The sequence below is a fragment of the Lissotriton helveticus genome, chromosome 7, assembly GCF_964261635.1.
Source record: "Lissotriton helveticus chromosome 7, aLisHel1.1, whole genome shotgun sequence".
NCBI lineage: Eukaryota > Metazoa > Chordata > Amphibia > Caudata > Salamandridae > Lissotriton > Lissotriton helveticus.
The window spans coordinates 57,797,731-57,823,274 of record NC_136068.1 but is presented as its reverse complement, the minus strand read 5'-3'; the positions used below and the strand labels follow the sequence as shown (position 1 = coordinate 57,823,274).

Genomic DNA, 25,544 nt, shown 5'->3' with positions numbered 1-25,544 from the left:
TTGCTGCACCATCTGCATCATTTCGCCCATCTGCATCATGTCACCATCTCCTGGTATGCAGGATTCTCATCTGATTGTCCTTGCAGCACTTTAGCGAGCAGTCGATCTCTAGGTCTAGCCAAGAGCACTGAACTTAATGTGGATGTCACATGTGCATTCCGTTCCATCTCAACTCAAGCAAGGCACTTGGGGCCTCATTTAAAAGCCCATTGTGCCACCGGTGCGTCACTTCTTTTAGCGCAACAGCAGCAAAATGGACTTGCCCATACTTAGAAGGCCACGTATAGTCGCCCTGTGTGACTTTTCATGGCCTTGTAAATATGGCCCCCTGTCACTCATTACTCTGCCTAAAAATGGGCATTCCATGGGTGTTGCTGAGGGTGATCCGACGCAACATCCATGGCACCTGGCACATTCACAGATTTTCAACGTTTTGTAAAGCTGGAAATGCATCAGAATCCGACGCCTTCTCAGGGAGCGTAGGAGTGGCGCGATGAAGAGAAATACTTTTATTTCTACTCATTTTCCCCCTTTCTACGCGTGCTGAAGAAGATAGAGGTAAATGCCATCAATATTTGCTTTTGTGCAGGAAGGGACATGTGCAGTAAGGTGTCCCTTCCTGTGCAAAAACAATCATCCCGGCTAGGAATGGCACCCTTGCAACATGACGCTGGGGTGCCTGCATTGACGCACAGCTTTTGTTTGTGCGCCGGCACAGGGGAGAAAGACAGGAATGCGCCGTAACTTGCAGCTCTGGCCACATTCCTGCCATTTCATGGTGACGCACGGCAGCACAGCAGATAGACTTGCTGTGCTGCTGTGCGACAAAATATAGGAAATGAGGCCCTGGGGGTGCATGGATTGCATGTCTCACCATATACAAGAAGTGCTGTGCGAGTACTTCTTTGATGTTCCTCGAGAAAACGTTTTCTTGCAGATATTGCAAATCACGTTTTTTTTGTGCTGGCTCCAGCTCTGTCCTCACCTCAAGCCGTAGTTAACACACCAACAACATTGCAACAATTGATGTGAGGCACAGCACACGCTCTGATTGCACTCCTGCAGTACTCCAGCAGAACCACGAGAAATAAGAAGGCAATTTTCACACTAAAAAACTAACAGGACTATCATAAATGTACCTAACTATTAGGCCTGTAGGCCCAAACTTAAATAGCACTCTTTCATACAGAATTCGACATTATTTGGTTTTCACGGGTCCTGCAGTACAGCCACGAGACCATAACAGGAAGTAAAGCCCACTCTGGACTCTCACAGGGGCCTCTCAGTGGCTGCAGTGGCTGCAGTGGTCTCACTGGACTATCATGGGACTACTGGGAGACCATAGGAAGGCCAAAAACAAAAATCATATACTTGGTGAGACATATTAAAATGTGAGACATAATCTATACTATTGAAATGTACTACAATATCTAAAAAACACAATCAAGATTATGATTTGCTATGAAAAAATATTATGTTGTATTTAGATGACAGTGTCAGACCTAACAAGGATAATCTAAACAGCAGTAGGTTGGATGATTTTATCACTTCCTGTGATGTCATCAGTGATGTAATGGGGCATGTCATGATTGACGTAATATTTGGGTCATAAGCAGTGCATGACAGGGTAGCAAGATATAGTTAGCTCGCTGATCTGCAATTGGTACCTTTTAGTGTTTTTTAAGTTAAAATCGTCACGTTATCAATGACCTGGTTATCTAACTGTAACTTACTTTTAATCTTTGTTTTTTTAATTGAATATATTTGTGTGTGTTCATGTGAGTAATTCAGTATGTTTTGTTTGCCAATGTATGTGTAGGTGTTGGGGAAGGGGTTTGTCTATCTCTGATCAGACTGTTCTGGGCCCTTGTGATAGGAGGGTCAGTGTCTTGCAAAGATTTAGGGCCATATTTACAAGGAATTGGCGGAGCGTATCGTTAGTCATATTGGCTTACCGACACGCTCCACCACTTCTAAAATGCAAGGCTGCGCTATATTTACAAGAATGTGGTGCTGCCTTGCGTTTCCCCTGCGATGGCGCTAAGTTTAACTTAGCGCCAACGCAGGCACCCTTGCACCAGAGTGCAAGGGTGTCTGTGTGCAGTGGAGGTTTGTTTATGTACAGGAAGGTTCCACTTCCTGCACATAAACAATCCGTAACTTTCAGGTGTGCTGCTTCGTGCAGCTCATATGAAAGTTACAAAATGGCATTTTTTTAAAAAGGTTTGTTTATGTACAGGAAGGGACACCTACCTGTACATACACAAACCATGGTGGTTTTGCTTTTTCCATGTGTGCAGCACAAGGCAGCACACATGGAAAAAGCAAAAAAGAGGAGAAATAATGCATTTCCCCTCTTTTCGCCATCTTAAGGCAGGGATTTTTCTGGTCTTAATTTTGCAGCTGCCTCCTATGTATGCCATCCTTGCACAAAGGGGGCCATGTCAAATACAATGGGTGTTGCGGTGGAACGCCCACCACAAAACCCACTGCACGCCCCTTTCACGCTAACATTCCGTGAAAGGGTGCCTTATGTACACGGCAGTGTTAAGCCATGTTAAGTGGCTTAACGCTGTACATAAGGCGGAGCCTCTATTGCCACTGGAACATCACAAAAAATGATGTTCACGTGGTGATGGGGGCTTGTACATATGCCCCATAGAATTTAGGAAAGGTGAAAGCTTCCCCCAATCAGAGTGTTCAAGAGAGTGTGCTCCTTAACCTGTTGGCTGCTGCCGTCGGGCAACGGTCGTCACGTGCACTACCTTGGTAATGCTGCGCACGTCTGTTGGCCGACGTGCCCCACCCGTTTTTCGAACGTTCAGCACTGGAGCTGAACGTTCGACTCAGCAAACGGGTTAAACCAACCTCGCTAGCACAGACCAGTGCTGATAGGCTGTCTATGTAGACTTCCGGTTCAATTAAAAAGAGACAAGCATTCTGGAACTGCTTTTAATTGAGATGTATTTTTAATACAGACAAAGAAAGATAATCTGAACAAACCCATATCGTTTACTTGTTTTGCAAGCTGGAGGAAAGCATACAGAAATAATTATTTATGAATTACTACATTACTTGTTTATCGTAATGACAGGTTAATAAGACATCAGTGGTTTCTATTAATGACAGGTCAATTAGACATCAATGATTTCTATTAATGACAAGTTAATTAGACATCAGTGGTTTCTATTAATGACAGGTCAATTAGACATCTATGATTTCTATTAATGACAACTTAATTAGACATCTGTGATTTCTATTAATGACAGGTCAATTAGACATCAGTGATTTATATTAATGACAAGTTAATTAGACATTAGTGGTTTCTATTATTGACAGGTCAATTAGACATCAGTGATTTCTATTAATTTCAAGTTATTTAGATATCAGTGGTTTATATTAATGACAGGTTAATTAGACATCAATGATTTCTATTAATGACAGGTTAATTAGACATCAGTGGTTTCTATTAATGACAGGTCAATTAGACATCAATGATTTCTATTAATGACAGGTTAATTAGACATCAGTGGTTTCTCTTAATGACAGGTCAATTAGACATCAGTGATTTCTGTTGTTGTGGCAGATTTAAAGGACGTAGATATCTTCCATCTATCAGCTGACGCCGAAATATCATTGGAGGAAATTTTGAAGAAAAACTGATAAGAAGTCTGAAATTCAGAACAGCTATTAGGGTTGCATACGAAATGTATCCGAATTAATGGTTGCTGGATCACAATAATGATGCAAAGGATGCTTGCACCTTATTGAAACTGTGGCACAAATGAATATAGCAAAAGTATCCAATCTGCTTCATTTAGTTCACGCATTTACTCCTTGCAACCAAAACATTTGAAGGAAGTGGATCTGTGTATTTGTAAATGTTCATCTCCGGCCCACTGTCTCCCAGCAGAAAGTATTGACTGGAAAGATTTCACTAAGCTCTCATATCAAGCATGGTGGTATGCGGTCTGTTATAATCACCGGCTGGACACTACATTTGTATATCCCTCACATTTGGCATCCAAGCGCTCTGATTTATGGGCTCCAGTCATTTTATTCATTGACGCTCATGCTAAATGCTCTACTACCCCTAGACCTCTGCAGCAAGAAGTTACTAAACCTCCATGACTTCTTTTGTGTTAATTTATATTTATATTTATACCTTCTTTTGTACAATATTGCTTATGTTATCATTATTTTTGACTGTATTTGCATTTTTTGTTATGTTTATACGCTGTTTATTTTCTAAACCCACTTGTTACATTGTATATGAACCTACTGCCTTAATTGTTTTTATTTTCTGCATATTGTTGTAATTCTTTTGTCCTAATAAACTTTTTCTGAACTTAAAAAAGAAAGTATTGACTGCCCGGGTGCGTTACTCAGGCCTTTCAAACTGTAAATGATACTCTGTCTCATGACATATGAACAGGTCTCCCAGCTATCAATTACTGGCACAATGCAGTGGGTCAAATCTTGCTATAAAAGTGGATTGCGCCCTACAGATGTCCCAGTGGCATTAATGAATCACTCCTTTTTGGCTTCAGTCGGTCTGTATTCTGTTTTTCCAATGAAACTCGTAAAGAGGGTTAAACTCGTAAGGCACACTTGATTTGCCCGGTGAGTGGTTGCTTGTTGCAGTTGTTAGGTCTGTGCATGGGTTTTATTCTAGAAGCATATCTTGTTATTGAGCCTTGTTACCTATAGCATGATTACTTTTCTTTTCCATGCTCTTACTGCCACGGAATATCTTTCTCTCAGGTGAGGAGAGCAATTCTTGTGTGACACCTATGGCCCTCTCCAGGTATCATAATTTGATTCAGACAGAGATGTTTGAAGCAAAGATATTTATTAAATATTCATAATGTGCTGTTTTTCAGTATTTTGTAGGAAATACAGTTCATGCTGCAGTGACACTGGCGACCAACAGAGTCAGACACAGGCAGAGATTCTGCAAGAAGCAGAAAGACACTGTTGCAGAAGTAAACATCAATGGCCACTGACTAACTAGCAATCAGCAGGTATACACAGAGACAGTCACATTAGGGAGCTGACTGACTGAGATTAAGAAGGGCAAAGTCATACATTAGTACCTGATTGACATCCCATTGTCAGAGTATGGCATTTCCTCTCTCCATCGGTCTACAGTATATCCACTATGCAGCAGCGACAGCCCATTGCCGAATCCAACATTGGGACTGGTTAAGATTATGGTAGCCGTTCAGAGGTTATCACTACACTACAGGTGGGACCTCTTTTATGGCTTGGATTAGCAGTGATGAATTTACACAAAGAAGGGGATAGAGAGGTCAAATGCTAGTCCATCCTCCCGGACTGAACACTAAGGGCCACATGTACGACTGCCAGATTTTGTGAGTACCTAATTGTGCCTTTTTGCAACCCACAATTAGGAAGTCTCAAAATGCGATGCACCAATGTGTCTCTGACACATTTAGCAATTCCTAATGTTGTTGCAATTGACCTATCTCATCAATACAATGCATAGAATAAGCATGCGAAACTAACTTCAATAACCAATGGACTGACCACTAACTTTGGGTTCTTGGATAGCGTGCTACTCTCAGTAAAGCGCTGTGAGGCCTCATCAGGGTTACTAAGCACTATATAAATGCAATTTAAACAATAAATAAATAATATTCATGAGATAGGTCGCAATTTACAAGCCATTGGGAATTACTAGAATCTCAGTGATGGTGACCTGCTGGGGACAGCAGACCACCATGACTATGTTTGCTTTTAAATAAAGCAGCTCTTTTGTGTGTTACTGTAATGCAGATGTTTTTCCTAAAAGGGAAATAGGATAAGTTTCAAAAAGAAAAATTGAACGTTTCAGTTTCATTTCTTAAGAGTAGGCAATGCTTTGTAGGACCACTGCCTGCTCTTAAAAAAAACATTCCTGCTATCATTCTCAAAAGGGAAGGGTCCCCTGGGGACCCATTCCCATTTGAGACTGGCTTATCATCTACTTAAAGTGGGCGGTAAACAGTGAATGTTTTGTGACTGCATACCGGTTGCAAAGCATTCATATGTGCCCCTGCTACTCATAATAGGAAGGGACGCCCTTGACATGCCCTATCCTGAAACCAAACCGCAAACCCTATTTTGTGAGATGGTAATAGGTTACTGACTCAAAAATGGAGTTAGTACATACTAAAAGGCTATTTAGCAGCTGCAAATGGTCCAATTCTCCATTTGTGACTGCTAAAACCTACAGTACATGTGGCCCAAAATTATAAACAAAAGTGGGCAGTGGTAAACTGAGACAACAGTTCCAAGGTTAGTACTTGGTCCTTGCAAGAACATTGCATTCTTTTCAGGAAAAAAATCCTCACTTCCATTTCATTTCATGCTTCATCATAAGAATTGTATCACACCACAGATCATGTGTTTCTGAGGTGGGCTCAACTAAAGATGTGGTAAATCTAGATTTCATATATGGAGATTTAATCCATATTCATAAATGTAAGGCTTAATATTGTCTTTATTCTAATTCTTATGGGCCTTTATTTTGGGTAACTAACACAAGATTGAAAAATCAAACAAATTGATTCTTCTGACCCATTACTTTTCCTTACTTCCAGATAAATCAGTGTCTATATGTTTCAGCCATTTATATTAGCCACTCTAGGTCTATGGTTCTCCTCAGGACAGAAGGATAAGACTCTAGATCCCTCAATTTAAAAACCAAGTGGTATTATGAAGCTTGCTACAAAATATTGGTGAGGATATTTGTATTTGAAAAGAAGGGACTTTCTTCCAAGTAGGGTGTGGGAAAATGGCAGCTACAAAATTATCTTTGAGAGACTTTACAGTTTAAAGAAAATGAAAATCACCTAAAGAACAGTGAATCCATATTGTGGTGTGGCCACCCTGGAGAAGACAGTGTGGGCCCTTTTTAAGATTAATTGGGGACTTTTGACTGCACATCGATGTAAGTCCTTGTGCCATTCTCGCATCGATATGTTCCCATTTCAGTCACAGTCTTAAAGCCCTGGACAATTTTCAGCTCTACTGGTACTGAGGCCGTGACATCCTGGCGCATGAAATTGACAATCAATTTTTTGTGGGGAGGGACCTTTACCGGTATGCTAAAAACTACCTTTTCCTTCTCAGTGACTGACTCTGATTCACCTTTTTTCACTGTAAATGTGTTGGACACCTCACTCTTAATTTTGACCACTTCCATCAAGGTAAATGAGTCACCAAGCTTGAGTGATGTTTCATTACTAAATTCGAAGTTATGGGTAACATATTTCTCGCACTCTCTAGTAGAAGTGGCAGTGAACTGCTGCTCCATATCGGTGTGATTGTTGTGCTCCCATTTATCTAACTGGGTCTTCTTTTCGCTCTCTACCTTCTTGTCCCACAGAATCGTGGCCGTTACCGAGGACTTTCCAGGGAGCAGAGGACGCACATGGGAGACTTGGTCATTCAAACCAACATCACAGTAATTTGCCAGAGCTTCACCAGCCCTAGCTACAATCGACCATCCAGATCTGTTTGGATGTGCATACAGAAGCCACGCTCCTCTCTGGACTCTGTGGGAAGAAATCTTATCATTCATGCTTCCATAACATAGATTGGCCTCTTGATTCAGAACCATCACTGAACCCAAGAAATTGGGATGCTCATAGACTGTGATCTGGGGATCGCTCAGATCATCATTGATCAGCCTCAGAGAAGATGCCCTGTCATTCATTTCAGCCCATGAATATTCTCCCTCCTCTAGGGCAATGCACCATCCTTGATAATTTGGATGCTCATGCATTATCCAGGGCTGCCCCACCACCTTCACAGATGTGATGCAGTCTTCAAAGTTGTGCTCTGCGAGACGTGGAACATCCTTAGTAAAGGTCCTATGGAGTCCCTTGAAGTCGGGGTGTTCGTAGACAGTGATTGTGTTCATGGTCTTGGGCTATAGGGTTTCCAATGAGTTTTCCTTGTTTGAACCTGTAAGACAAAACAAAAGCCACTCAGTGAGGAACATCATGAAGAGTTGTGCGCCAACTGGTTCTTCCCTTCTCCAAGGAAAGGTTTCATCATCATTTATTTATTTATTTTATTTATTTATGTGATTTGTTGAGCGCGAACAATTGCCCAAGGGCGTCTCGGCGCTATCATGAAGAATACAGTCAGTTGTCAGTGGGAAACATCCTTAACAACGCGGGCATTACCCCGCGCTGCTGTTACGACACTGCCTTTACAACGCAAGTCGTTACGACGACTTGCACTGGAGGGCGCTATTGGATAGGGAATAGTTAATTTTCTATTCCAACACCTTCCCTACTGTAACGTGGGCTGGAGTTGGAATAGAAAATTAAACTATTCCACTATCCAGCCCTTACAGCGCAAGTCGTTGTAACGACTTGCGTTGTAAAAACAGCGTTGTAACGGCACGCGGTGTAAATGCCCGCGTTGTAATGCCGTACATCCTTGTCAGTATTTGAAAAAATGCCTTCCAGATACGGACTTTATTTTTCAATATTTTAAATCCCTCATTGGCAAATACATTAGTTCCTGCATGTTTTCAGGGTTTAGTAAGAGTATATACCCCAAGGTGCTCATAAGCTGCAGGATAAGGAAGTCACTATATGGGTCAGAATGCTTATGAGGCCTCACTCTGACAACAAGGAAATTACCACTTACTGGGCACAGAGCTTCTGTATCAGTTCTCTAGCACTTAAGCACAGATGTCCAAAGATTTTGTGTCTAGGTTGCATCATTATTTTGGCACAGCCTTGATGCAAAATATATTATGAGATTCACAAAGTTTGACATGCATGGGTTTGATAAGAATATGACAACACGAATGCAAAGCAGTGCCTAGTGCTGGCTTGCATTACCTTGCATCAGGTTGGAGTTACATGGGTGGTGCAGGGTCTTCCTGTGCCCCCAACTATGTTTCCAAAACTCCACACTAAGAAAAACTTCCAAGTGAAACCAGTCAATGTTAGCCTAATGAAGGAAATTCAAGCTACTGTAACTACGATTAAAATTACTTTTCAGGAATAGTAGTGAGCTGAAATATGCAGCACTGAGGTCTCTCCAGATAACAGGTGAGTAAATCGGAATTCTTAGTTCGGCTGAATTTTGAGGAATTTTTTTAAGTTCCAAAACTCCACACTTCAAAACATTTCCAAGTGAAACAAGTCAATGTTAGCCTACAGAAGGAAATTCAAGTTACTGTAAGTATTGTTAGAATTACTTTTCGGGATCAGTAGTGGGCTGAAAGATGCAGCACTGAGGTCTCTCCTGATAACAGGTGAGTAAATCAGAATTCATAGTTCTGCTGATTTTAAAGGAATTTTTTAAAGTTACAAAACTCCACACCCCAGATTGGAGTTAACCTAACGGCGTGGAACGCTGTTGGCATATACTGACAGTAGCTGCTGAAAACGCCTGCCACTTTTTTATTAGCTACACAATTTTAAAAATATCGTCCTTTTGAAATGTTTTGATTTTTGCTTTACTTTTTTAAAAATACTGTGGAACTCGCTTACCTGCACTTAAAATGTATTCACATCTCGCTACTTTTACGGGAATCGGGGAATCACGGTTCTCAGAAGCACCATTTTGGGTGTAGGACCACGGTACCTTTAGGGCTGCGCTCTAGTGGTTGGGCTCTATTACCGGCTTGACTATTTAAGTCAGGGAATGCTAGCGCGCGATCATAAAGATTGGAGTTAACCTAACGGCGCGGAACGCTGTTGGAATATACTGACAGTAGCTGCGGAAAATGCCTGCCACTTTTTTATTAGCTACACAATTTTAAAAATATCGTCCTTTTGAAATGTTTTGATTCATGCTTTACTTTTTTAAAAATACTGTGGAACTCGCTTACCTGCACTTAAAATGTATTCATTCACATCTTGCTACTTTAGCGGGAATCGGGCAATCGCGGTTCTCAGAAGCGCCTTTTTGGGTTGTAGGACCACGGTACCTTTAGGGTTGCGCTCTAGTGTTTGGGCTCTATTACCGGCTTGACTATTTAAGTCAGGGAATGCTAGCGCGCAGCGGACGCACGCAGCGGGCATGCCGATGTCGCGCCGGAGCGGCGCCAGAGGCAAGCCTGTCTGCGCCTGTCCGCGCTCCTGCCGCGCCTAGCGCCAGTTAAGCTGCCCGAGGTCATCCACACCAGAACCGGATAATATACTCCAGGAAAGAGCTACTTTTTATCGGTGAGAGGGATGAGAGGGGCAATCGCATACCCTCTAATGCCAAAGGGATAGACAGAGAGACTCTGAACTGTGGGTTGATCAATAGCAGATCCCTGATAAAGCATCATCAGGAGGTGTTTAATCTGCTAGAGATCAAGGAGTTAGATGTCCTCTTTCTAACAGAAACTTGGACTAGTTTAGACTCCTCGGTCGAAATGGGTTTTGCCTGCCCTGAGGGATATAAAATACTCCTCAAACCAAGGGCTGTTGGTAGAGGAGGAGGGGTTGGGCTAATCTTTAAGGAAAAGTGGAATTTTGCACCTCTACACGTAGATGCGGCTATAGGAGTTGAAATGCTGGGCTTTTCACTTCAAGAGGCGAAAGGTAGATTACTCACAGGAGTGGTCTGCTATAGACCCCCAGGCTCAGACACCCACTATCAAGCCTTATTTGACACCTTCACCAACTTGAGTCTAACCCATGGGGGTCCCTGGGGGCCAACTAGCCCACCAGGAACCTCCAGTATGCGCCAGGGGGCTGCGTTGCAGAGAGGTGTAAAAAGGGGCGTGGCCTCATTACACCTCTCTGCAACGCAGCCCCCTGGCGCGTTTGCAGAGGGGAAACTAATTCCCCTTGCATACTGGGGGTCCTTGGGGGCCACCTAGCCCACCAGGAACCTCCAGTATGTGCCAGGGGCTGTGTTGCAGGGAGGTGTAATGAGGCCTGCCCCTTTTTACACCTCTCTGCAACGCAGCCCCCTGGCGCGTTTGCAGAGGGGGAACTAATTCCCCTTGCATATTGGTGTTCCCTGGGGGCCAAGTAGCCCACCAGGAACCTCCAGTATGCGCCAGGGGGCTGCGTTGCAGAGAGGTGTAATGAGGCCAGGCCCCTTTTTACACCTCTCTGAAACGCAGCCCCCTGGCGCGTTTGCAGAGGGGGAACTAATTCCCCTTGCATACTGGGGGTCCCTGGTGGCCAACTAGCCCACCAGGAACCTCCAGTATGCGCCAGGGGGCTGCGTTGTGGAGAGGTGTTCTGAGGCTATGCCCCTTTTTACACCTCCCTGCAACTCAACACCCTGGCGCGTTTGCAGAGGGGGAACTAATTCCCCTTGCATATTGGAGGTCCCTGGGGGCCAACTAGCCCACCTGGAACCTCCAGTATGCGCCAGGGGGCTGCATTGCAGAAGGGTGTAATGAGGCCACGCCCCTATTTAAACCTCTATGCAACGCAGCTCCGTGGCGCTTACTGGAGGTACCTGGTGGGCTAGTTGGCCCCTAAAGACCCTAGGGATTGAAGGAGACTTAATCCTTCAACTTAAAACGCACCACAGGGTGCATTTGCACACTTGTCAAATCAGGCCACGCCCCCTCCCTGCACCAATGTGGAAACGCGTTGTAAATTGGGGGATTTATTCCCCTTGAGTCCTGAGGGTCCCAACTAACCCACCAGGTACCTCTAGTAAGCACCACAGAGCTGCGCTGTAGAGAGGTGCAAAAATGGGTGTGGCCTCTGAACAAAAGCTTTGTTTTTTGTTTTATTTTTCGTCCAGATTTGCCCACCCAGCGCAAATTCGGCCAATTTGTTTTACTGTTTTCTTGTGACTAGGTTTTACCGAGTCACAAAATGGCTGCCAACACATTCTGGATTAGGAGGCAGCGTCATCGCTCACAAATCCAACCTCTGTCTGAGCACCTACACAGAAGGGCCCTCTAACATGAAGGGACGCCTAAACTTCAAGATACAGACCAACCCATCCACCACCCTCCGAGGCACCCTCATTTACAGACCCCTCCAGACCCTGTTCACCGTTCTCACCGTCATCATTACAGCGCAAGCCATCACCTCCACCGACTACACCTTGCTGTTAGACCTCAAATTCCAGCTCGACAACTGCCAATACCCCAACTCCACCTCCCTCTTGGACAACCTCCACAACATCGGACATAAACAGATCGTACCAGCAAGACACACCCGTGACTCCATCTTCACAGCAGGAAACTCCATCACCTTCAGCCACACCTCTGAACTCCCATGGAAGGACCACCGCTGCGTTCACTTCACTTTAAAAAATAACATCCCCCGCAGACGTTCACACCAGCTCAGCGCAGGAATTGAAACAAGATCCCCAATGACCACCTCACCGCCTCCCTCAGCAGCTGCACTCCCACCACCACAAATGACGACCCTACCACCACCACCACAATGAGGAACTTCCTCCCCCTACTTCCAGTCTCGCATAGAAAAATCGTGGTCCAAGCCCTGATAACGTTATGGTTGGACTATGTTAATGTCCTGTACTTTGGCCTCCCTGATTACCTATTTGGCCATCTGTAGGTGGTTCAAAACGTGGCAGCAAGGGCCGTTCTTATGATTGACCCTAGGACACACATTATGCTTCTTTTGGTGTCCCTTCACTGGCTCCTGGTATGAAAGAGGTTTAATTTTAAGGCCTTGGTGCTGGCGTTCAAGGCCTTTCACAACTTAGGGGCTCCCTACATCAGGAGCAAAATTCAGCCCTATGCTCCATCTAGAAGCCTACGGTCTTCGACTCAGAGGTTGTCGATCATGCCTACGTTCGCTTGTTCGCTTATGGGTGGATGCTCCTTCCAGGTGGTGGCCCCTGAGACAGGTGCAGGATCTCCTTAGCTTTAGGAGGAAGCTAAAAACTTGGCTCTTTAAACATTAGATGAAGCACCTGCGGTTGCATACAACTATTCTGTCAATGAGGTTAAATCAGCGCTGGGACACTCTCGGGAGTAGCCGCACGCTCTACAAATACCCTGTAGCATAACATAACATACCATAACATAATATAACATAGCATAACCGTAGCCCGCAGGCCCGCAGACTCCATGACGCAGGAATTCGGAACGAGGCCCTTGACTGGATCCGCTCATTCCCCTCTGGCAGAATGTAATGGGTCAGACTCCCTCCTTTCCTCTCAGAACCCACACCGACCACCTGCAGAGTCCCCCAAGGATCCTCCATCAGCCTCACCCTGTTCAACATCTACATGGCCCTCGTTGCATCCCTCTTCAGATCCGATGGATTGAACATCATATCGTACGCAGAAGACACACAACTCATCCTCTCCCTATCCAACAAACCCAACATCTCCAAACACAACTTTCAAGAAGTAATGGAAGCAGTCACCAGGAGGATGGAGAACAGCTGCCTCCAACTCAACACGGAGAAAACCAAAGTAGTCATCATGGGCCCACACTCTGACGCCTGGAACGACACCTGCCCTCTCGAACCCTCCCTCACCCCATGGACCACGCACGCAACCTCAGAATCATCCTGGGCTCAAAACTCAAAATGGACCACCAGATCAATGCTGCCACCTGTTCCTGCTACCACACCCTCCGCCTACTCCGAAAGAACTTTAACTGGATTCCCCTTGAACACCTCATCAGCAGCAGACTGGACTATGGTAATGCACTCTGCGCTGGGATCAACAAGAACCTCACCCGCAAACTCCAGAACGTCCGAAACGCCGCTGCCAGACTAGTCCTCAACCTATTTTGCCACTTCCACACCTATGGACACTATACTGGCTCCCAATCGAGAAAATAATTAACCCTGGGCGGAGTGCCACTATGCAGAGTTCCATGGAGTTGGGAAAAAACTCTGTGGAACTCTACTCTGCTCCCCGCCTCCATCCCCTAATAAAAAATATACATTAAAAAATTCAAAAAGAAAAAAACACTCCCCTCTGCTGTGGCATATCCGGGCTGCCCTCCTCCTCTTCACCGTGGTTTCTCTCGCCGTCTCCTTCTCCACATATGTCTTGCGAGAACTGTGCATGTGCGCACTCAGGTGCTTGCGCAGTCCTAACAAGATGTACGTCTGGCGTAGGGGTTTGCGTGGGTGAACGAGGAGACGGCAAGAGAGACCACGGCTAAGAGGAGGTGGGCAGCCCGGAGACGTCATAGCAGAGGTGCATTTTATACCCATTTTTTGTGCAGGGGGGCTGGATAACTCTGCTCTGCTACAGAGTCTGAGTTTTGCCTCTCCTCCGCGTTCTTAACGGAGTGCAGAGGAGGCAAAACTCAGCAAACTCCACTGGCGGAGTGGAGTTCTCTCCCCAGGTTTAAAGAGAATCACCTCCAAGCTTCTCCTCCATGCCCACAAAGCCCGCCACAACACCAGACCCACCTACATGAACCACTGCCTCTCATTCCAAACATCCCAAAGATCCCTCTGCTCAGCCCAGCTCTGTCTTGCAACGGTACCACGCATAAAGAAGACCAGAATAGGAGGACGCTCCCTCTCCCTCCTTGCTGCAAAGGCATGGAACACCCTCCCTCTCCACCTCTGACAGACACCAACACTCTTCAAATTCCTAAAGGACCTCAAGACTTGGCTCTTCATCGAATCACCATGATCATCCAGGCACTGCAAGCCCCCTAACCCTCCTCAGCACCTTGAGACCCTTTCGGGTGAGTAGCTGCGCTTACAAACCCCTGATTGATTGACTGATTAATGCAAGGTGGCATTGATTCCCATTAAAGCAAAAGTTGCAGCATTATTACTCCGGACCTACTCCCATACTGTTATGTTTACTGTGCTTTGTTCCATGTCATGCTCTGCAGTTTCACGTCAGCATGAGTTCTAGAGTGCTGTCAGTGATACTGGACTTTGAGCTGAGAAGGGAGCTGAGGCATTGCTGTACCAATGTTTCCATAAATAAACGCAACTTGAAGTCATACCGTGTCCGGACCGTCTTCACAATTGGCGACGAGCAGAACACTGGTAGAATCCACGTTGGCTTACAACCGATGTAACCTTGTCAAGGATTGCTGCTCTGACCAACTAGAAACTTGTCTTGATGTGCGCCTTGTTTTCCTGCTTCAAGTGATATGCTGGACACCTCTCTACAGGTCGTATGTGCCAACTTACAAATTTAATACATCTTTGCTGCCTTCGTGAAAAGTTGCCTAATTTAATAAGAAAACTTCAACTGCCTTTCCGCAAGTGCTTACCTTGCACGTAACGCCAAATTGGAATCTCAGTGAAGTTCGGCTTCCTTTCCTTCCAGTGCTGCTGTTCTATGACGTAGCCTCTTAGCGTCTTTGTTCATCACGCTTGTTCGCCCGGGGTCACACACCGTGACCTTACGGGCCGCCATTTTATCAGGCACCAACTCTACTTGTTCTACTGCGCGGTGACGCGCACACCCATTTCTCAATTGTCATTGCTACGTTTAACTGCGTTTAATCGCTACATCTTTGCACATATTATTCCAGTCTAGTCTTCTTGTTTATATGGTGATGTGCATACCTTCATTGTGTTTTACGAGCATATAAGCACTTCGAGTTCACACGGTGATGCGTACACCTTAACAGCCATTGTACTCCAAGTATGTTTAACTGCATTTTACTCACATTTATCTCAGCGCGGCGATGCGCATACCTTTGTTTTCTTTTATTCCATTTAGCTGCAATATTGTGCATTCTTGTCTTTTATTTATTACTTTCACCATGGCAACACAACATTTTTTCAATTGAGCCACCCCAAGCATTCTGGCCCGCAGGTGTTGATCCATGCATGAAGTGGTCAGAGTTGAAAGCTTACTTTCTCAACTTTATTGACACCATTGATGAAGATGGAAAGATGACACCTGACAGGAAAAAAAAGCTTTTGTTGCACTATGTTGGCCCTGGAGGACTAAAAGCATATGAAGATGTGGCTAAAGCTTTAGGGGGTGGAGATGTCAATGTGTTTGATGCCAAAATGAATGATTTTGATACTTACTTTGCACCAAAAGTTTGCATTTGTATAATAAGATTCAAATTTGTCCATGGAAAACAAGAGACCAATGAAACCATTGATGAATATGTGTCCGCCTTAAGGAAACTTGCTGCGGATTGTAAGTTTGATCACTTAGTTGATCAATTCATCAGAGACCAAGTTGTCATGTATAATAAGGATCCTGCTGTACAAGACAGGTTATGGATTAATGGGGATGCAGATTTAAAAGATATTTTAAGCATTGTTAGAAAGGCGGAAATGTCCAGTCGCGGTGCCAAGTTACTTCAACAGGATGCCATAGTTTCCGAAACTTCTGCTGAAGTGGCTAGTAAGATCAAAACTAAGGTTAACGCTAACAAAAATAACGCCTCAGTGAAACATAAAATTGAAGCTAACAAGAATTAGGATTTTAATCGTTATACCAATCTCAGGTGTTATCGTTGTGACAGTCCTACGCACCTGGCCTCTAGCAGATCTTGTCTTGACTTAAAACAAAGGAGTTCCAACTGTGGCATTGAGGGTCACTTTACAAAAGCTTGTAGGAAGAAGGGGAGTAGGAAAGTCAAGTGTTTGGAAGAAGCAGACTGTGATTCGAGTGATTGTGAATGCAGTATTAAGAAACTTACCATTAATGATCCTAGTAGTAATTCTGAGAACTTAGATTACAAAGAGCTATTCATTTGGAATGTAAATGATAATAACAATGTGTGTTTGAAGAAGCCGTTGTGTACCATGTCTATTGGGGGTGTTTTAGTGAAAATGTATGCTGATTCAGCTCTCCATACACTATTGTTGATGAAAATACGTGGAAATTCTTATTTGCTCTACATTTGGATGATAGACTTCTGGAATCTGATATTCGCCCAGAAGGATTTTCTGGAGAAAAGATAGATATGGTTGGGTACAGCTCCTTAGGGGCAGATTTACAATAACTGGCGCATCCCTGCATATCAGCAGGGATGCAGCAGTTATTGTGCGTCACGGCAGACACCTCTTGCGCCACCATGGATGTGCCGCATTGTAAATGCGGCGCACCATGGGGCAAGAATTGACAGATGTGTGACGCATCTGCTGCCATTGCTGGAGTCGCATCGCAGACGCGTCACAGCTCCAGCAAGGCTCGGGGTGCCCCTATGTCTAACATGCTGCGTCAATCCTTACGCCTGCTTCAAGCAGGTGCAGGGTTTTGAAGCAGCATGGCCTTAAAAGTGACTGAGTGAAATCTTGTAGATTTCACTCAGCCACTTTTAGGAGGCGTTCCTGTGCCGGAACGCCCTCCACCCTGCACCGGAACGCCTACATATGGCGCAGGGCTTTACAACGAGACGCATCTGGGAGATGCGTCACGTTGTAAATACCCCACAGCATGGCGCTGGCTCTGCGCCACCGCTGTGTCACAAAAGTGATGCAACGGTGGCGCAAATGTGGCGTACGGGCTTGTAAATCTGCCCCTTAGTTTTTAAGTTTAAGAATAGAGAACACCAGCAAAGTGTATGTTGCCAAGAAGGGACATGCAGTTTTGGGTTGGAAGGACCAGGGAAAATTAGATATAGTTCTTAATCCTAATAGTCCTGATCCTGTCATGGTCCTCAATGAGGGTGAATTACTTTGCAAGAAGATTTTGAGGAAGTTTCCTAGGGTTTTTAATGGTAGTATTGGGAACCTCAATGATTTTAAACACCATATTGTGTTAAAGACCCACGCTTGCCCAAAAATACATAAGGTCAGACATATTCCTGTTCTTCTTAGAGATGATGTTGAAAAAGAACTGGATACATTGGCTAAAGCTGACATCATAGAACCAATTGAATCCTCTGACTGGATTTCTCCGATTGTAGTGGCCAGACGCAGTAATGGCAAACTGAGATTGTGTATTGATCTTAGGCATCTAAACAATAATATAGTTGTAGATACATTTCATTCCAACGATTTCTGAAATGCTTTCCCTAGTGAAAAATGCTGAGTGGTTTTTATCTATAGATCTTTCTGCTGCCTACCATCAGATTTCCCTTGCCGAGGAACGTAAGCAGTTTACTGCTTTCATTAACCCTTTTGGATGTTTCCAATACAAGAGACTTCCCTTTGGTTTAGCCTCAGCCGCTGCTATCTTCTAAAGATTAATGTACCATTTATCTGGCAAAATTAAAAACGTCAGGTGTTTCCAGGACGACATTCTTGTACTTGGTGTAGATAGGTCAGAACATGACACGATCTTGAATGAAGTTCTTACCATCTTGGAATCCAAAGGGCTAACAGTGGAGCATTCCAAGTGCAAGTTTGCTGTTAAATCCATCACGTATTTAGGTTACATTCAGAGCAGTGAGGGTATTTCTCCCAAACCTTCATTGATAGAAGCCATTCGTGATGTCCCCAGCCCCAAGAGTAGAGAGGAGGTCCGATCTTTTCTTGGACTTGTGCGAAATTTCTCCTCCAGGATGTTCCACATTAGACAACTACTCAAGAATAGGGTCAATTTCTCGTGGGATGCAGAGTGTCAGTCAGAGTTTGACAATATCAAATTTGCTATTGTGGAAGCCCTTGCTCTCAAAGGATTCAATTCTGATTTGGATAATATTGTCACTGTTGACTACAGCAACAAGGGTTTAGGTTTTCGTTTTAACCCAAGTTAGGGCTGATGGCAAGGAAAATATTGTTGGTTATGCTTCCCGTGCCTTATCTCCCTCTGAGGAAAACTTTTCCGTAATTTAAAAGGAAACGCTCGCATGTGCATGGGCCATGGAACATTTTAGCTCCTTTGTGTGGGGGAAGTCATATGTGATACGTACTGACCATAAACCATTGGTCAAATTACTCACTACGGAGGGAAGTTTGAATGCTTCTGCTGGAATTGCTGGATTATCCCTGTGGTTACAAGACTATATCAACAACATTGTGTATGTTCCTGGCAAAAAGAAAGTCATTGCTTATTTCTTGTCCAGGTTACCCATTGAAATGCATGAGTGTGATGATCATTTTGATTTGGATGTTGAACAAGTTGCCTTGATTCATAACCAGGGTTTATCAAATGTTGATGAAAAAGAATGGTTGGATGGCTATAGTCTTGACTCTGTTTTACAACGATTGTCTGGATTCATTATTACTGGTTGGCCTTGCAAAAGCAAATTTCCAGAAATTTTAAAAACTTTTTGGGAAATCAGACATGAACTCTCTGTTTCTAATGGATCCATTTTCAGAAGTGATAAAGTTATCCCTCCTCTTTCTTTGAGAATGAAAATTGTCAAACTTTGCCATGAGGAACACAGTGATATTGTTAAAACTAAGCAAAGAGTCAAGCAATGGTTCTGGTGGCCTGGTATCGCTGTCCTTATAGAGAGAGTTGTACGTGACTGATTGCCGTGCTGTAATTCGGATAAATCTTTGGTCACTTTGAGACCAAAATTAGGTGAATCTTTAGTCCCTACCAAACCGTGGCATACCATTGCTATTTATATTATGGGTCCCTTTGGTTTGGAAAAGAAGTTTGTCATAGCACTGATTGACATTTTCTCAAGGTGGCCTGTAATTAAGGTTGCCGGCAAAATTACTTCTGAAGAAATTTTAAAGTTTCTTGACAGGACCTTCATTGAAGAAGGTTTACCTGCTCAAGGTATTTCAGACAATAGGGTTCAATTTATGTCTAATATGACCCAAGAATATTTTAAAAGAGCTGGTATTAAACACAGAACTACATCTCTTTACAACCCTTCTGGAAATGGCATGATTGAAAGATTTAATAGAGTTAAAAAAAATTCTATTCAAATGGGAGTGCAGAATGGTTGTGAATGGGACGTGCACATTTTTAAAACAAACTGTGTGAATGTATAGAACCACTCCTCGCGATTATTTGGAGGGTTCCCCTTTTGAGGTCATGAGAGGACAGGGTGCCAGAACTATGGCCCACATGCATCAAACTGATTTGCATTCGCAAACGGTGCGAATCGCAAAATTCCGCCGTTTGCGAATGCAAATCTTTGTTTTGGGATGCATTAACCTTTTTGGCTTTTTCGCAATTTAAGAAGTCGCAATTTATTTGCGATTTCTTAAATTGCGATTGCATTTAAGAAATCCAATGCAATGCATCATCTGAAAAAAATTGCGAATTCTCATATTAGAAGTGTTAAATTAGCATGAAGTCAACCTTCATGGTAATTTAAGAAAAGTTTCAAAAATGCACAAAAGTGCATTTTTGACACTCTAATTTTACACTCACACATGCCCTTGGGCATGTATGTGTGTGTGAAAACTGGACTTTATGTTACATTATCGCCGCTTTAGCTGCAGTTTCCTGCCGATAAAAGCGGCGATAATGTATCGCCCTTTCTTTGATAATATGGCCCCCAGTTTCTTACAGATGGACACTTGTGCACATTCCTTGGCCCTCATATATTGTACACCTTAAGCCATAAGGTACATTATCTTTGCCTATCGGCAGGTGAACATTAGCTGCATTTTCCTGCCTGACTTTACCTCTCTCCTCTTGTATCTCTCATCTCTCCATTTGCCCCGCATATCCTCAAGCACTGAGGTCAGAGGTCAGAGACAGCATATGTTGAACTGTAATGCAAGCTACAGCTTTTGCTGGAGATTCTGAACTGAAGAATTTTTTTCAGCTCCTGTTTACTTTAACCCGTTTACCGCTGCGGTAATTCCGCCAGGGTGAGGCAGGTTATGACAATTATCTAGGCACCAGTCAATGGCGCCTAATCTCTGCCATTTGGTCAGCAGACAAGTAAACTGGTACATAATTTCTGCTCTTTAGCCAGTGAGTGGCAAAATCTCCAGAACTTGACACTTTATTTGGCCGCAGAATAGAAATCACATAGACTGGTATATGAAGTGTGAATGAGGTATTTATTAAGACAGACATGAAGAAAAACTACAGGCAATGCCAAGTTCGTGGGCAGCTTATAATGGGAAGTGAAGGAAAGACTGAAACATTAAAAAGTAAGCGCATAAACCAATGTACAAAAGTACATGTACATGAATTAAACTAAATTGCTCACTCATTAAAAGAACATTCAAACCAATTTTGAAAAATACGTTGACGATGATATAATATTAAAATACATAACAAAGAAACAAACCTGTTTCGGAAGCTTCAGGTAATGGCACACAGATATTTTGGGCTGCACTCTAGCAGTGTTTGTTGATCTGAAAAGAATAAGGAGTATAGTTGTAACACATTTTCTTCACTCATGATAACACCTTGGGCCCGATTCACAGAACTAACTTAAGACAAAATCCTAAACTAACTACCATTTTGGTATTCACAGAAGGCACTTACTCATTTTGGTATTCACAGAAGGCACTTACTCATTTCGGTATTCACAGAAGTTACGACTCCTAACTTTAGGACTCCTAAATGCCTTCTGTGAATACCAAAAGTCTTAAAGTTAGGATTTTTCTCAGTTTAGGAGTAGTAAAGTAAGGACTCCTAACTTTAGGACTCCTAAACTGAGAAAAATCCAACTTTAAGATTTACGGTATTCACAGAAAGCATTTAGGAGTCCTAAAGTTAGGAGTCGTAACTTCTGTGAATACCGAAATGAGTAAGTGCCTTCTGTGAATACCAAAATGGTAGTAAGTTTTGGATTTTGTCTTAAGTTAGTTCTGTGAATCGGGCCCATTGTTTTTTAATTGTTCATGATTTTCTTCTTGATGATTTTTGAGGGCCGGGTCATTTTGGTCTTCTTTCGTAGATGTTGTGTCAGTTTTGGGCTTCCTATTAATGGGAATAACGGTGGCCTGGCATTATAGAAAAGGCAACATAGCAGCAACCGACAAGCAGCAGCAAACAGGAGGTGGAGGGATACAGGCGCTATCTGGACAAATAGAGGGAGTGGATCTTATGAAAGGCAATTGCTGCTAAGGGACACAGTGTTTTGAGCCATTTGCAAATTGGGTGACACACAGTAATAGGCTTCAGTGGAACAGAGGAAGTGAAAGCAGGAGACAAGTAAGCACATTATTTGGGTAATTTGCAAAAGAAGTGCCCAGTCACTCAGCAACCAGCTGAATAAACACAGTTTTTCAAACTATTCACCCAGAAGAGCGGGTTTCAGGCATAAATACCTTATGGTACCATGCTATGCCTGGCCCCTTCAGCCACACTGACATTTTAGTCACTTCCCTAATGCATTTTGAGAATCGTAGTTTGTTGTTAACATACTGAGCAGTGTTTTAGGTGTGCTGGGTCCTAAATGAAGCTAATTTCTTGGCAGTGTTGCAAACTATATATGGAAGTAAAAAAGAAATCGGAGTGACAGATTTGGAGTTCATTGGTAGGGGACCAGGGAAAGGAAGGGAGAGGATGCTGACCAGTTGGATGATAAGGACACCAAAGCCATGAGGATCAGCATAAGAAGAACCAGGACCAGGGTGATGAAGCACAGAGGGGAACAGGAAAAAGGAGAAGCAAGACCAGGGGAAACGACCAGGAGAAACAGAATGAGGACGACCTGGACCAGGGTGAGGACCCAGACTAGGGTGAGAAGGAAAGAATGCACAGATGATGTGGAAAAGGGGAATCAGGACCCAGTGGAGCATGACCTGAGGGAACATTGAGACCAGAATATGAGAAACAGAAGATCCTGGACCAGCAAAACAAAAGAGACAATGTGGGTCAGGGAGTATCAACCAGGATCAGAGGGACGAGGATGACTAAGGCAGGAGTAGCAGACCCAGGTGGACAGATCTAGGAGGACCAGTGCCAGGAGGACAATAGAAAGGAGAACTAGAGACAAGAGAACCAGGGTCACAGAGATCAAGGCAAACCAAGGAAATACAAGCCGGAGGACCCAGGCTAGGAAGACTAGGACAAAGGAGGACCAGGATCATGAGATCCAAGATCAACAAGACAAGGCGGAATAGAAAGGACCTGGACGCTTAGGGTCAGTCAGACTAAGATCAGAATGTCCTTGAGGGTCCAAGTCAGCATGATCCTAACTCACAATGGAAAGGACAACATGGACCAAGGTGACTTGCAATATGGGAACCAGAAGGAGCAGGGTCATGGGGTCAATGACAAGAAAGACCTAAGCCAGGAGAACCATCCTTAAGAGGTCCATGACAGAGGAGACCATGGCCCGATGGACAATAATAAAGTGAAACAGGCAAACCAGGAGACCGGAGGACAAGTCGGACTTGGATGTGTCAGTAAAACCTGTGGACTATAGTGACTACAGAAACCAAGGCCAGTGGAACCAGCACCAGAGGAACAGACAAAGGAATACCAAAACTACAAGGAGAGGAGGACCAAGAAAGAGAATTAGGAATAGACAAATCCTTGGGACCGAATACATCAATGCAGAAGGACCAAGTGGACAGAGGCACTAAAATTAGAATGAGTAGAATAAAATGACCAGGACAGGGAGCCTGTGAAATTGGAGAACTTGAATTGAGAAGACTAGAGATGGAGTACATGCAAATGACAACCAGAGAGACCAGCACTTGGAAGGCAAGTCACATAATGTCCTGCACCCTCAGAACTAACATTTTACCTTTTCTTCTTAGAGCAAAATGCAAGGTTATGCTCTTCGCATAATTATGTACACTTTACCAGCTTCAATCTATAGGTATAGCACCACTAAAAGGGGAATGGCAACCGCACAGGGTGATGAACAAAGGAAGGCCTCCTTCCTTCTTCCTGGTGTACCTGTGCAGCTATGAGCTGTTTCTATCCATTTCTTCTCATCTCACATTTTGGTGGAGCGGAAGAGCTGTTTCCTAGGTGACGGGGGTTCTGGTTTGTCATTCTGGAGAATGTTGAGGTTCCTGAAGGCTGCTATTAGTTTTTCAGGTGTGGGTACTAGTTTATGTATTGCAATTTGCTACCTGTGTGACAGCACTTCATTATTTAAGGTTTGGGCATGCAGGTTAGGGGAGGGGATAGAAAGAGGATTAATTTCACCAGTGAAGAAAGGAGCCAGCATGGAGGAGCATGCATCTAATAACAGTGGTATAGGTGGGGCAGGGGCGGGGGGAGTGGTGACTAAAGCTGAGGGTTTAACCCGTTGGCTGCTTCAAATATTCAGCTCCAGTGTTGAACGTTCGAAAAACGGGTGGGGCAGCGTCGGCCAACGGACGTGCGCAGCACTACCAAGGTAGTGCTCGCAACGACCGTTGGCCGACGGCAGCAGCCAACGGGTTAAAGGTGGCTTGGTTTTATGTACTTGCAGTGTATTAGTGAGACTGAGGCGGGATTAGACGGGGAGACTACAGGACGCTTTCTACCGAGAATCAAGTACATGGCGTCTCTTTAGAGTAACAGGCTGCGATCTTATATCATCACTACATCTTTGAATTGCTGGCCTTCTCTGCATAAACTAACAGATGGAATCTTTTCAAAGTGGCAGGCTACGATTTTAGAACAGCAATATACCCCCGGATTTCTGACCTTGACAACAGATACCAACAGATTAAATAACGGAACAAAGGCAACAGGAAATTTAAAATATCTGCCCTTGGTTTTGTCAATCCATACGCCATATAGAGGAATCTACACGTGTAAACATTAGATTTGGGTATGTTTTTATCTCGTTTTGGGACCCTAATGGAAGAAGATTGAGTGTTATAGAAAGACATAATTCGTATGTAATTCAACCCGCCTCTGTTTCCGGTCTCCTTGAATCCAATACAGTCATCACCTATGAAAAATATACAGAATTCCTGAAGAAGGCATAGCCGAAACGCGTTGAATGGAATTTTTTCTGTATACGATCATGAAAAACAGTATTGTATCTTATGAATTTTGTATTAGCAATGTACTGTTATAAGTTATTTTCAAAATTGTATATAAATAGATTTTCTGTACATATATATGTTATAAAAGGAAGAAAGTGTTTCCTCATTTAAAGAAGACAAAATAACATAAAAGGAAGAAAAAGATAAAATGAATTTAATAATAAAGAGATTTGAATCATAAGCAATAGTGTCATTTGAGTTACATTAGCTATTGTCAAAGCATCTATTTGATGTTTAAAAGCATGCACAAAGCCCGGTGCTAACTCTACTTTTTCTAAAAACATTAGTGAGACCTACACCATCTGTGCTCTACCTTGCCTGAATCCATGCTCTCTTTAGTGAGAACCCTTCTGTGGTCAGGGCAGGGGGCAGCTCTAAATGTGCAACATCATAATTATAGAATGTCAGTTGTTGCTTGCTCTTGTGCTGTCTTTGAGAGATCACAATGACTTAGTGCCAAGGTCCAGCTGTTTGCACTCACCTCTAGTAATCTTTGGGTTGTCATCCACTAGCATGTGTTCTCTCTGCAGTAAACACCACTTCAGGAGGCTGGTCTTATAAGGGTCTTACTGATGATGTCAGCAGGCTCCTCTCTAGACGTGGGGCATGAGAAAAACAAACATGATGCACATAAATCACTCACAGAGGCACATGGTGTTTAAAATGACTGTATGTGTATAAACACATAATGCTTTCCACCCCCTTGTGATGTGCACGCACTACTTAGTAAAATAGACACAAATCTAAAGTCATGACTCCCACAGAATGTCATTACCTCTGCATCCGCAGAAGCAGCATCAAAACTGTCTATAGATAATTCTAAACCTTACATTAAACCCTAAATCTAACCTAAAGCACTTCACC

At 43.6% G+C, this 25,544-nt stretch overlaps 1 pseudogene across 1 annotated transcript; it reads right to left on the bottom strand.

Annotated features, from left to right (window-relative positions):
• Nucleotides 1-2,947: 2,947 nt before the first annotated feature.
• On the bottom strand, nucleotides 2,948-25,232 carry LOC144768029 (epidermal differentiation-specific protein pseudogene; annotated as a pseudogene). The gene is made up of 3 exons (XR_013598421.1): nucleotides 25,162-25,232; nucleotides 21,023-21,089; nucleotides 2,948-7,974 (listed from the first exon to the last, which is right to left on the bottom strand). The product of XR_013598421.1 is annotated as an epidermal differentiation-specific protein pseudogene (transcript).
• Between the last annotated feature and the right edge of the window lie 312 nt (nucleotides 25,233-25,544).